The 12,439-nt window shown below is 45.4% G+C and overlaps 1 protein-coding gene across 1 annotated transcript in view; it reads left to right on the top strand.

Moving 5' to 3' along the window:
• Nucleotides 1-12,439, top strand: part of fbln2 (fibulin 2) — a 212,804-nt gene that overhangs the window by 50,645 nt on the left and 149,720 nt on the right. The window lies entirely within an intron of this gene.

Genomic DNA, 12,439 nt, shown 5'->3' with positions numbered 1-12,439 from the left:
TCATTCACTGTGTAAAATTATCGCCACATATTGCCAACATTATCTTAAATCTGTGTCCTCTTGCAGACTCTTTGGTTGCCACTTATTTTCCCGCACAAAATCGTTCAAAATCCTAAAGAACTCCATCAAATGTCTGCTTCGAGGAGAGTAGCTCTGTTCTCTCTGAACTCTTCACAAAACTGCATTCCTCTAAATAGTTTTTAACCTTGATGTATTTCCTGGCCTGACGTGAAGACTTGTCAACAGTACTCTAGGGCCGACCAGTTTTCATGAAAGGTTTCACAAGGTCCCTAGTCCTCACCTTTCACCCCACCAGCCGGTCTCCTCCCATCCCCCCGTCCTCGGGCTCCTCCTCCTCCCTTTTTTCCTTCCCCCCCCCCCCCCCCCCCCCCCCCCCCCCCCCCCCCCATCAGTCTGAAGAAGGGTTTTGGCCCGAAACGTCGCCTATTTCCTTCGCTCCATAGATGCTGCTGCACCCGCTGAGTTTCTCCAGCATTTTTGTGTACCTTCATGAAAGGTTAGCTTGGCTACGGGGAGAAGGCAGGAGAATGGGGTTAGGAGGGAGAGATAGATCAGCCATGATTGGGCGCCGGGGAGATGGCTGCCCTGCCGACAGTTTGTTCGTTTTTTAATTCTTTTTGTTATTTTTTAGTGTGTTAAAAGTTTGTTTTAATGTTCTTCGGTTCGTTTTATGTGGGGGGGGGGGGGGGGGGGGGGGAACTTATTTTCAGGTTCTTACCTTGCTGGAGATGTGATTAATTTTCGGATCACATTCTCCAGCGCGCTCTGCGGCCTTCCATCGATGGAACTGGAAGCCTCCTCGGACTGACTTTGAGCCCTATCGCGGGATGCGGACTTAACATCGGAGCTGATCCCTTGCCTGGATCGCTCCCACTACGACCACTGTGGACTTCACCATTAAGGGCTCTCAGTCTCGGGAGAGGTTTGTCGGGAAGCTCCAATGTCGCGAAGGTTTGACCAGCCCCGACGCGAGGTTCGATCGCTCAGCGCGGGGGAGCTGACATCCCCCCGATGCGGGAGCTGAACGCCTCGACGCGGAGGATCCGAACGCCGCTGGTTATGGGAGTCAAGATCGTCCCGTCAATGGAGGCTCGAGGCCCCTGACCGAGGAAGGACTTGAACTTTATTTTGCCTTCAATCACAGTGAGGAATGTGTATGATTCACTGTGGTGGATGTTCATGTTAAAATGTGTTTTTGAGTGATCTATTGCTTTTAATTGTATGACTGACCTGGCCAATGAAATTCCTCGTATGTTGCAAAACATACTTGGTGAATAATGTGTGATTCTGATTCTGATTCAGAGTAGACTTGATGGGCCGAATGGCCTAATTCTGCCCCTTCCACTTATGGCCTTATGACTTATGAGTACTCTGAATCTAATTATAAAACCTAAGATTCATCATCCCTTACAGCCAACTTACAGTCTTTTCAAACAGGGACGTGCATTCACGTTGCGGCCCTGTTTCCACCAATCTTTCCACCACCAAACACAAGAAGCGACAAGACAGACACCTTGCGTGCAGATGCCGGGAAATGTGTTCAACTCTGGCTGAATAACTTCTAATCCTGTGTGTGGACCCGAGCAGAAGAAGAACTTATCCAGTAATTCTGTCTCCATCTTTCTATGCCTGAATCTCCTTTAGAATTCTACCATTGATATACTTTTCCTTTTCTTAATTTTAAAACCAAAATGACTCAATTCACACATCGTTCGAGAAATTGATGTTCTATTCATGGTAGTTGACCTACAACTTTAGGCTATGTACACTATACGCAAGAGGAAGGTCGTTTGTTATATCCTCCTGGTCTGTTATTACTCTCTCATCTATTACGGTTTACCTTTTTTTTAACCTTTGAAATTAAATGCTGCAGATCCAGATCCATTAAAGAGAGCAGTGGGTGGAGTAGCGGTAGAGCTATTACCTCACAGCGCCAGAGAACCCGGGTTCTATCCTGAGTACGGGTGCTGGCTGCACGGAGTTCCCCTGCATGACCTGCGTGGGTTTTTTCCGGGATCTTCAGTTTCCTCCCACACTCCAAAGTTGCACGATTTTGTTGGTTAATTGTCTTGGTATAAAATATAAAACCGTCCCTATTGTGTGTAGGGTAGTGTTAATGTGCGGGGATCGCTGGTCGGAGCAGACTCAGTGGGCCAAAGGGCCTGTTTCCAGGCTGTATCCCCAAACTAAACAAAACTTCATGTAGTATGCAGACATTGTTTGCAAATATGCAATTCAGGGGAGGAGTTCCAACTTGCCATTGACTCGTTCATGCATACACGTGAACAGACAATATATTTAACACCTTCTATCAGCATCTTAACCACTGTTCAATGCCATATAACCATATAACAATTACAGCACGGAAACAGGCCATCTCGGCCCTTCTAGTCCGTGCCGAACACGTATTCTCCCCTAGTCCCATCTACCTGCACTCAGACCATAACCCTCCATTCCTTTCCCATCCATATAACTATCCAATTTATTTTTAAATGATAAAATCGAACCTGCCTCCACCACCTTCACTGGAAGCTCATTCCACACAGCTACCACTCTCTGAGTAAAGAAGTTCCCCCTCATGTTACCCCTAAACTTCTGTCCCTTAATTCTCAAGTCATGTCCTCTTGTTTGAATCTTCCCTACTCTCAGTGGGAAAAGCTTATCCACGTCAACTCTGTCTATCCCTCTCATTATTTTAAAGACCTCTATCAAGTCCCCCCCCTTAACCTTCTGCGCTCCAAAGAATAAAGCCCTAACTTGTTCAACCTTTCTCTAACTTAGTTGCTGAAACCCAGGCAACATTCTAGTAAATCTCCTCTGTACTCTCTCTATTTTGTTGACATCCTTCCTATAATTAGGCGACCTCTAACAATGCCCTCCTCTAACAATAAAGATACTGTACATGAAATAACTTTTTTCCAGACTTCTCCATGAATTTCTCTCATTGTCCCCATCTGAACTCACCAATAGATCGGCAGATTTGATAGGAGCAGAATCAGGCCATTCGGCCCATCAAGTCTACTCAGCCTGAAGAAGCGTCTCGACCCGAAACTACACCCATTCCTTCTCTCCAGAGATGCTGCCTGTCCCGCTGAGTTACTCCAGCATTTTGCGTCTACCTTCGATTTAAATCAGCACCTGCAGTTCTTTCTTACACCGCTACTCTGCCATTCAGTCATAGCTGATGTATGATCCCCATTCTACTGCCTTCTCCCCATGACTCCTGACACCTATACTAATAAAGAATCTTATCTATGCCTTAGATCCAATGAATTTGCCTCCACAGCCTTCTGTAGCAAGATTCACCACCCTCTTGACAAAATAAATTCCGCCTCATCTCCTTCTTAAAAGAATGTCCTTTAATTCTGAGGCTTTGACCTCTGGTCATAGACCTCCCACTAGTGGAAGCATCCTCTCCACATCCACTCTATCCAGGCCTTTCACTATTCAGAAGGCTGCCAGGAAAAAGGTCACTTGAAGGCCTCTGCCTCTCAGGCCTCTGAGGCTCTGGGGAATCACTCCAGGCATCCATTACCCTAACATGGTTGCTGCTTGTGGAAGCAGCAATCCGCAGAGCTGATCTGGTACAGTCATTTGCAGACTAACTTCATATATTTTTTTGTTTAGTTTGGAGATATAGTGCAGAAACAGTAGGTAGTGTTACAAAACTTACCTCCAGCGGCGCTGCAATTCTGCCACTGTCCGTGTGCTCGATTTTGGCGCGGGGTTAAAACGTGTTTTTTTTTCCTACCTTGTCCTGGATTATATTTGGTCGGAGTGCAATATTTTGCTGAAGAATCGTTCCAACGGCCGTTCTGTGTTTTTTATTTTTTTTTTAAATCGCCTGACTCGTTCAGCGCTGGAGTCATTTTAAAATCAGCTTCTAAAGCCGACAACGGGGACGGATTTCATGTAGGTGACAGGTAAAAGAAAGCTGTTTATTTTTAAGTATAAAAGTGCTCCTTAAGATGCCTTTAGTTCACATTTTACATTGCAAAACTGTAATTTAGTCCCCATACCAACCGGCAATGTTTTTCATGCCGATATGGGGGTCTAAAGCACTGCAAACCGCAACGTTCCAAATGGTCGCGTTCCAGAAAAACCCACTCGCAAGTTGTTTTAAATGGCCATTAATTTACAGGTATTAAACATTAAATTCCTTCCATTTGGCCTATAAATCCATGACAATAAGATTTAATGATTATGTTATATTGTGAATTCTTGTATAAATGTTATTTGGACACAGGCTATTTAAAAATGTTAATTTATGCTTAAGAAATTGATAATTGTTTAGATCTAGTACTTGAATTTTGTAATTAGCTACAATTAGGTAACTAACTAATTATATGCTTTAATTTCTAGTCATCTAAGTAAGATTGTTTCATATTTGTTTCAGAATGATTCAATCTATAATAACTGAAAATTTATTTTAGTTCTCTTAATTTTTAAGAAGGTTATGGCCATTTGACTGTCCTCGATCACAGCTTTTGTGTTAGGTCAATGGAAAAGCAATAGGGAACAAGATGCTAATTTCCGAGTATGAAAATGGCCATAACTTTTTTTAATACTGAAGATATGAAGGTGAATTAGGTGGCAAATTAAACATCTTTTTATGCCTTATCTGTTGGGATAAATTGCAGACTTGATTTTTAAAATCTCAAAATGTTGTGACATTGCTAGAAACAGGCCCTTCTGCTCGCCGAATCTGCACCGACCAGCGATCCCTGCACATTAACACTACCCTACCAACCCAAGACTATTAACCTACAAACCTGCACGTCTGGAGTGTGGGAGAAAACCAAAGATCCCGGAGAAAACCCATGCAGGTCACGGGGAGAATGCACAAATAAGTACAGACAGCACCTGTGATCGGGATTTAACCCGGGTCTCTGGCGCTGTAAGGCAGCAACTTTACCGCTGAGCTATGAGCAATTTTTTTAAATAGAAGGGCTCCCTTGCCTCTGAAGGAAGCAATCTTTATTATTATGCATATTGCACGACATCTAAATAGTAATATCCTTAAATAGGATAATCTTTGTTTCTGCATCTATTCTACTGTAAAGTTAGGGAAAGCTATCCAGGCCTATTTTACAGTTTCTATTCATAGCTTTCAATGTTTTGGCTCTTTCTCTTTTATCAACCATTAAGGTGTACTTCCAAGCAACCTTTCAACCTTTACAGGATATCGCTTATGTGGCTCATTACCTGTTAAATGTTAAAGAACGGCAAGTGGATCATGATCGGCCGTTATTCTTTCTCATGACCTCGAACAAGATTGTTCTCTCAGGAGGTGTCGTGTTCAATAAGTTCAGCGTGTAATCTTTGATAGCAATTCATTTATTACGGCGCTGTTATTGTCGACACTGTGGGCGGCTCAGTGACGCAGCTGGTAGAGGTGCTGCCTCACAGCGCCAGAGACACGGGCTCGATCCTGACCTCGTGTGCTGTCTGTATGTAGTTTGCACGTCCTCCCTGTGACTGCGTGCGTTTCCTCTGGGTGCCATGATGGCGCCCAGCCCAGGCGACTATTTGTGTGCGAGCCACAGAAGCAGATCGACAATCACGTATTACAATCGCTCCACATTCTTAAATCTCTATACACGCTGTAAATGGCTCGATTGTGAGCATGTTTTGTCCTTATGCTGACTGGAACAATATTTTCGCAAGAAAACCTTTTCACTGTACCTCGGCACACGTGACAATAAACTGAATTGAAACTGGGTGCTTCATTTTCCGCCCACATCTGAAAGATGTGTGGGGTTGTACTTGAATTGGCCTTTGTAAATTGCACCTAGTGTGTAGAAAGTGGAAGAGAAAGTGTGATAACATAGAGCTGGAATGAACATAGAAACATGGAAAATAGGGTGCAGGAGTAGGCCATTCGGCCCTTCGAGCCAGCATCGCCATTCAATATGATCATAGCTGATCATCCAAAATCAGTACCCAGTTCCTGCTTTCTCCCCATATCCCTTGATTCCTTTAGCCCTAAGAGCTAAATCTAACTCTCTTTTGAAAACATCCAGTGAATTGGCCTCCACTGCCTTCTGTGGCAGAGAATTCCACAGATTCACAACTCTCTGGGTGAAAACGTTTTTCCTCATCTCAGTCCTAAATGGCCTACCACTTATTCTTAAACTGTGACACCTGGTTCTGGACTCCCCCAAGCTAGTGTGGACTCGGTGGGCTGAAGGGCCTGTTTCCATGCTTTGTCTCTTTACTCATCTAAAAGAGGGCCAGTCCGCATACCAATGACCAATAAAGCCACATATTTCAATGCTTATTTCCCCATCATTATAATTTTGATTTTGTGATCAATCAACTTCTAATTTATTAAACTAATAACTAAAAACTATAAAACGAACATGTTAAAAAGTAACCATATTATTAAAATTATTCATCCTAAAACATTTGGAGCCTCATCAGTGGGTGGGCTACAAAAATGTATTATGATGGAAAGGGGAGTTTTAATAAAAGTGACATAGAAACATAGAAAATAGGTGCAGGAGTAGGCCATTCGGCCCTTCGAGCCTGCACCCCCATTCAATATGATCATGGCTGATCATCCAACTCAGTATCCTGTACCTGCCTTCTCTCCATACCCCCTGATCCCTTTAGCCACAAGGGCCACATCTAACTCCCTCTTAAATATAGCCATGAACTGAACCAACTACCTCCTATGGCAGATTCCACAGATTCACCACTCTCTGTGTGAAAAATGTTTTTCTCATCTCGGTCCTAAAAGATTTCCCCCTTATCCTTAAACTGTGACCCCTTGTTCTGGACTTCCCCAACATCGGGAACAATCTTCCTGCATCTAGCCTGTCCAACCCCTTAAGAATTTTTGTAAGTTTCTATAAGATCCCCCCTCAATCTTCTAAATTCTAGCAAGTGCAAGCCGAGTCTACCCAGTCTTTCTTCATATGAAAGTCCTGACATCCCAGGAATCTGTCTGGTGAACCTTCTCTGTACTCCCTCTATGGAAAGAATGTATTTCCTCAGATTAGAAGACCAAAACTGTACGCAATACTCCAGGTGTGGTCTCACCAAGACCCTGTACAATTGCAGTAGAACCTCCCTGCTACTATACTCAAATCCTTTTGCTATGAATGCTAACATACCATTCGCTTTCTTCACTGCCTGCTGCACCTGCATGCCTACTTTCAATGACTGGTGTACCATGACACCCAGGTCTCGTTGCATCTCGCCCTTTCCTGTGACACACAGGCTCTCTCTACCCAAACTGACACAACATTTTTCTCGGCCCGAAACGTCCCCCATTCCTTCCCTCCAGTGATGCTGCCCGTCAAACGTTACCCCCTATTCCTTCCCCCTCCTTAGAGATGCTGGCAGATCTGTCTCGGAACGAATAACTCGAGGCACAACTACTTTCAGGTATTTGGCTGGCGGATTAGCAAACGTGTTTGTGTCTATCTAGGTCGGAGTAGGCATTTCGGCCCTTCGAGCCTGCACCGCCATTCAATATGCAGGCTTCCCAACTCTACACTTAATTTCTCTCCAAGTTAATTTAGCTGGCAGATCTGGGCAATGAACTGATACTCGTGGCATAGCAAGAATAACTCGGCATTTAATGGCACAACTATTGCTTTCTTGCGAGGTATTTGGCTGGTGGATTAGGGATGCAAGAACGTGTACTTAAATTGTAGAGCGCAGAGGTTTACGTTTCTTCAAAAAGGCAGCTGGTGATGTGGATGATGAGGTTTAGCAATATATTTCTTTGTTGCCAGTTATGTACCTCCCTGACTGGCATCTCTTCCTGTTTACCTCAGCACACATTCCCCTTCAAAACCCAAGGTCTACTTCCCCCTTTCCCAGGAATTTAGATAATAGTCTGCTTTCGGCACTGGATCCCATTGTAACTGGACTTCCAAGTCGGGAAGAAGAGAAGGTGAAGTGATAGAAGGAAGAGGGAGAAAAGAGGTGAAGGGAGCAGAAAGTTGGGGATATGATGACCCCCAGGAGTGGTTTGTATACTAGTTTGACTGGGATTACGTTTCTTCAAAAAGGCAGCTGGTGATGGAATTTAGAAAATATGAGAGGGGGGATCTCATCCCTGTTTAAACACATATCAAAGGGTTTTTGGAGGAATTGATGCTTGGGCACTTCCCATAGATGCCAGGAAAAAGAAGGTGTTCCCGATGAGGGGAAAAGAGAAGTCTAGAACCATATGATGGGGGTCACACAGTTTAGAGAAATAAGAGGGTATAGCCATTTTTTAAAGGATTGGACGGACTGAGATGAGGGGGGACAACATCTTCACCCGGACTGAGATGAGGAAAAACTCTTCACCCAGAGAGTTGTGAATCTGTGGAATTCTTCGCCACAGAAGGCAGTGGAGGCCAATGCGCTGGATGTTTCCAAGATAGAGTTAGATTTAGCTCTTAGGGCTAAAGGAATCGAGGGATATGGGGGAAAAAGCAGGAAAGGGTCTGACTGATTCTGGATGATCAACCACGATCATATTGAATTGCAGTACTGGCTCGAAGGGCCGAATGGCACATATTTTGCTATGTTTTCTCTATGTTTCTACATGGTAGTACGAAAAAGGAGAGATTTGCGAGTGGAGGAGGAAGGGCAATGGCAAGTTAGGCAGAGAGATAGAGTAGAGAAGAGAAGAGAGGAGAAAATTATAGGGAGGGAGGAAAGGCAAGGAGGGCAGGGGGGTGGGGTGGGGGGTGAGTAGAACGGTTTAGATGGGCAATCTGGAAAGGGTTGGAGGAGAGTGTAGGAAGGACCTGCGGATGCTGGTTTACACCGAAGATGGACACAAAATGCTGGAGTAACTCAACGGGACGGGCAGCGTCTCTGGAGAGAAGTAGTGGGTGACGTTTCGGGTCGAGAACCTTCTTTAGGGGACAGCTATGGGGGGGTGGGGGGGGGAGCGAAGGAGAGGAATGAAACGGGAAAGATGCAAGGTGTGGAAAAGAAGGGATGAGCAAAATGAGAAAGGTGGGGTGGGATCAGTAAGAAGGGACGGGACAGCAGGGAGCAGGGAATGGGAGAGGAAAGGGAAAGGGGGTGGAATTTCATTGAAATGTTACTGCTTTTTTGGGCAAAGATCTCTTTAAAGTTTGGGGAGTACCATTTCCAGTTACTGCATTGTGACGTTTCTTAACTATGAAACTGCTTGTTATTCGAAGATCGTTTTGGGATCCTTGCCACCAGTTCTACTTGTGCTGGGGGCATTTAAAGTATATTTAACACTATTTTATGAGGATGTTGCCTGGACACAAGGGTCTGAGCTACAGGGAGAGGTTGAGTTGGCGTGGACTCTATTCCTTGGAGTGCAGGAGGATGAGGGGAGATCTTATAGAGGTGTATAAAATCATGAGAGGAATAGATCGGGTAGATGCACAGAGTCTTTTGCCCAGAGTAGGTGAATCGAGGACCAGAGGACATGGGTTTAAGGTGAAGGGGAAAAAATTTAATAGGAATCCGAGGGGTAACCTTTTCACACAAATGGTGGTGGATTTATGGAACAAGCTGACAGAGGAGGTGGTTGAGGCAGTATCTGTCCCAACGTTTAAGAAACAGTGGGACAGGTACATGGATAGGACAGGTTTGGTGGGATATGGACCAAGCGCAGGCAAGTGGGACTAGTGTAGCTGGGACATGTTGGCCAGTGTGGGCATGTTGGGCTGAAGGGCCTGTTTCCACACTGTATCACACTATGACTCTAATTTCTGTTGGGTGTTTTCATCCTTAATCCCTGCCTCACTCACATTTCTGGAGGAACTTGCTCTCCAATGTCAAAAGGGATCCACTGCAACTTCCAACGTACACCTGGTCTCCCATTAAAATAGTTTGAGAATATGAAACTGAAACAATATTCCATCTCCCAGCATGAAGTTTGCCGTGCAGAAAATCAACCTTTAACAAGGAATATTTCAACAACACCCTGATAGAGATATAATACTTTGGAACAAATATTTGTTTCAATTCATCTTTTGGAATCTGAGTTGCACGGACAATGTTGGCAGTTTTGCAAAATCCTACTTGTTCACTGGCTGGCTGGCTGCGTCATCTTGGAGCGCACAACATTTTGTAGATTAGGGGGGGTCACATACAAACCTGCCAGTATGGATGACAGATTTCCTCCCCTAATGGACCAAATGAATTTTTAATGATAACCTAATAGTTTAATTACTTTATGACCATGGGGCTTGCATATATTCCAATGATTGGTTAAGAACGTGGAAAATTGGACAGCACAACACAGGTCTGAAGGGTCTCGACCTGAAACATCACCCATTCCTTTTCTCCAGAGATGCTGTCTGTCCCGCTGAGTTACTCCAGCTTTTTGTGTCTATCTTTGGTTTAAGCCAGCATCTGCAGTTCCTTCCTCCACAACACAGTAACTGGCCGTTTGGCGAATAATATGCGCACTTAGCATGATGCCAAGTTAAACTAATCTCTTCTGCCTTTCTAATTGACTACTGTTTACATATTCTGTTGTGCTGCAGCAAGTAAGAATTTTATTGTTTCTATCTGGGACATATGACAATAAAACCAAACATCTTGACTAAATGTAGAGGGAGAAAAGCATCAAATGCTATTCTATAGTCCAGAGAAACAACATCCACTCTTCGACCCTCATCAATCATCCTCATCGCCTCCTCAAACAGCTCAGTTGAGATTGTAAAGGCATGACGTGCCATTAACAAACACTGTCCCAAATTATCCGATTCTCTTTCAAATGTCAGTAAATCCGGTAGGCGGCGCGACTCTCGTCAGCAGCGGCCTCTGCAGCCCGTCCGCGTTTTTATTATTTTTTTGTCTATGTTTCTATGTAGTTTTTGTTATTTTTTGTTGGGGTGTGTGTGTGGGGAGGTGGGGGTGAGGTGGGAGGGAGGGGGTAACTTTTAAATCTCTCCCTGCACGGGAGACCCGACCTTTTCTTTGTCGGGCCTCCGTTGTCGTTGGGGCTGCAACGTGGAGCGGCCTCCAACAGGAGAAGACCGGGGGCTCTGGTGCCGATGACTCACCTCACCGTGGCGGAGCTGGCCGAGTCCAGAGCGGGCGGAGCGGTGGTGGAGCGCTGCTGCTGCTGCGGCCCGACCTCCGGAGATTCGGAGGCTGCAACTGCGGGTCTGGCGGACGGCGGCACCGGGAGCCCGCGGGTCCCTGGAGGGAGACCGTTTTTCAGGGCTCCCGCAACGGCGACTTCTCCCGCCCGAGTTGCGGGGTCGAAGAGCTCCTGGAGCGGGGCCTGACATCACCGCCCCCGCGCGGCTTGGAATGGCCGCGGGACTCTGCGAGCGCACGCCGGGGGCTCTAACACCAAGACCCGGTGTGCGACCTTGCACCACCCGGCGTGGCTTTAATGGCCGCGGGCCAATCGCCATCGCCAGCCGGGGGCTTTGATTTTGACTCTGACATCGGGGGGGGGGGGGGGGGGGGGGGGGCTTTGATTTTTGTGTCTCTGGGTCATTTGTTTGGGGGGGAAACGGGGTTTGGGGGGGTCCAAATGACAATTAAATTGAATTTGAATCATGCAAATCCATAATTGGCTGCAGTGCACTTCTTTATTCATGTATTCCGAATAATTTATTCAAGATAACAGATTCTGGCATTTAGATTCCATATTGCATTGATTAATGCCTTTCAATTTTCAAATAAATTGATGGCATATTCTTTAAGTTCTTGAAACTGATGACTAATTGACTTGCACTTAATAGCTTGCTGTCACATGTAATTAACTTGTTTATACCAGCTATTCTTACCTGCAGCAGATGAAAAAGATAATCCCCATTTACCAGCTGCCCAAATCTTTCCCGTAAGTCTATGAGCATTGTTTGAGCAACAGGCCAAAAGCAATAATTCTTTGTGGTTGACCTTCACTCAAGCCTAATCGGTCATTTAAGGGCCTGTCCCACTTGGCTGTCTTTCGCGCACCATTTACGCGACCTGTTAGCGTGTGGGTAGCATGTGGGTAGCATGGGACGGGCGCATGGAGTAGTGTGGAGGGGTGTCGAGTGGCGTGGAGCAGTGTGGACTTCGTCCTGCACGAAAACTTTGCACGCCACCGGCTGCATGGAGTTTGTACGTTCTCCCCGTGACCGCGTGGGTTTTCTCTGAGATCATTGGTTTCCTCCCACACTCCAAAGACATAGAGGTTTGTAGGTTAATTGGCTTGGTATAAATGTAAATTGTATCTAGTGTGTTGTTAGTGTGCGGGAATCGCTGGTTGGTGTGGAAACGGTGGCCGTAAGGCCTGTTTCTATGCTATATCTCTAAACTAAACTAGATCTGCCACTAGGGTACTCACCTACCCTTGGTCTAAAGACAATATTGATACAAATACATCGATAGATGTTCCTGAACACATCATCAGTGATGTAACCTGGGGTCATTGGGTGTTACGGGTCTTTCAACATAACTAAAACTTTGATCTTGTGCC

Source organism: Leucoraja erinacea, chromosome 16 (assembly GCF_028641065.1).
Source record: "Leucoraja erinacea ecotype New England chromosome 16, Leri_hhj_1, whole genome shotgun sequence".
Lineage (NCBI taxonomy): Eukaryota > Metazoa > Chordata > Chondrichthyes > Rajiformes > Rajidae > Leucoraja > Leucoraja erinaceus.
The sequence above is the reverse complement of the archived record's forward strand: the minus strand, read 5'-3'. Positions and strand labels throughout refer to the sequence as shown.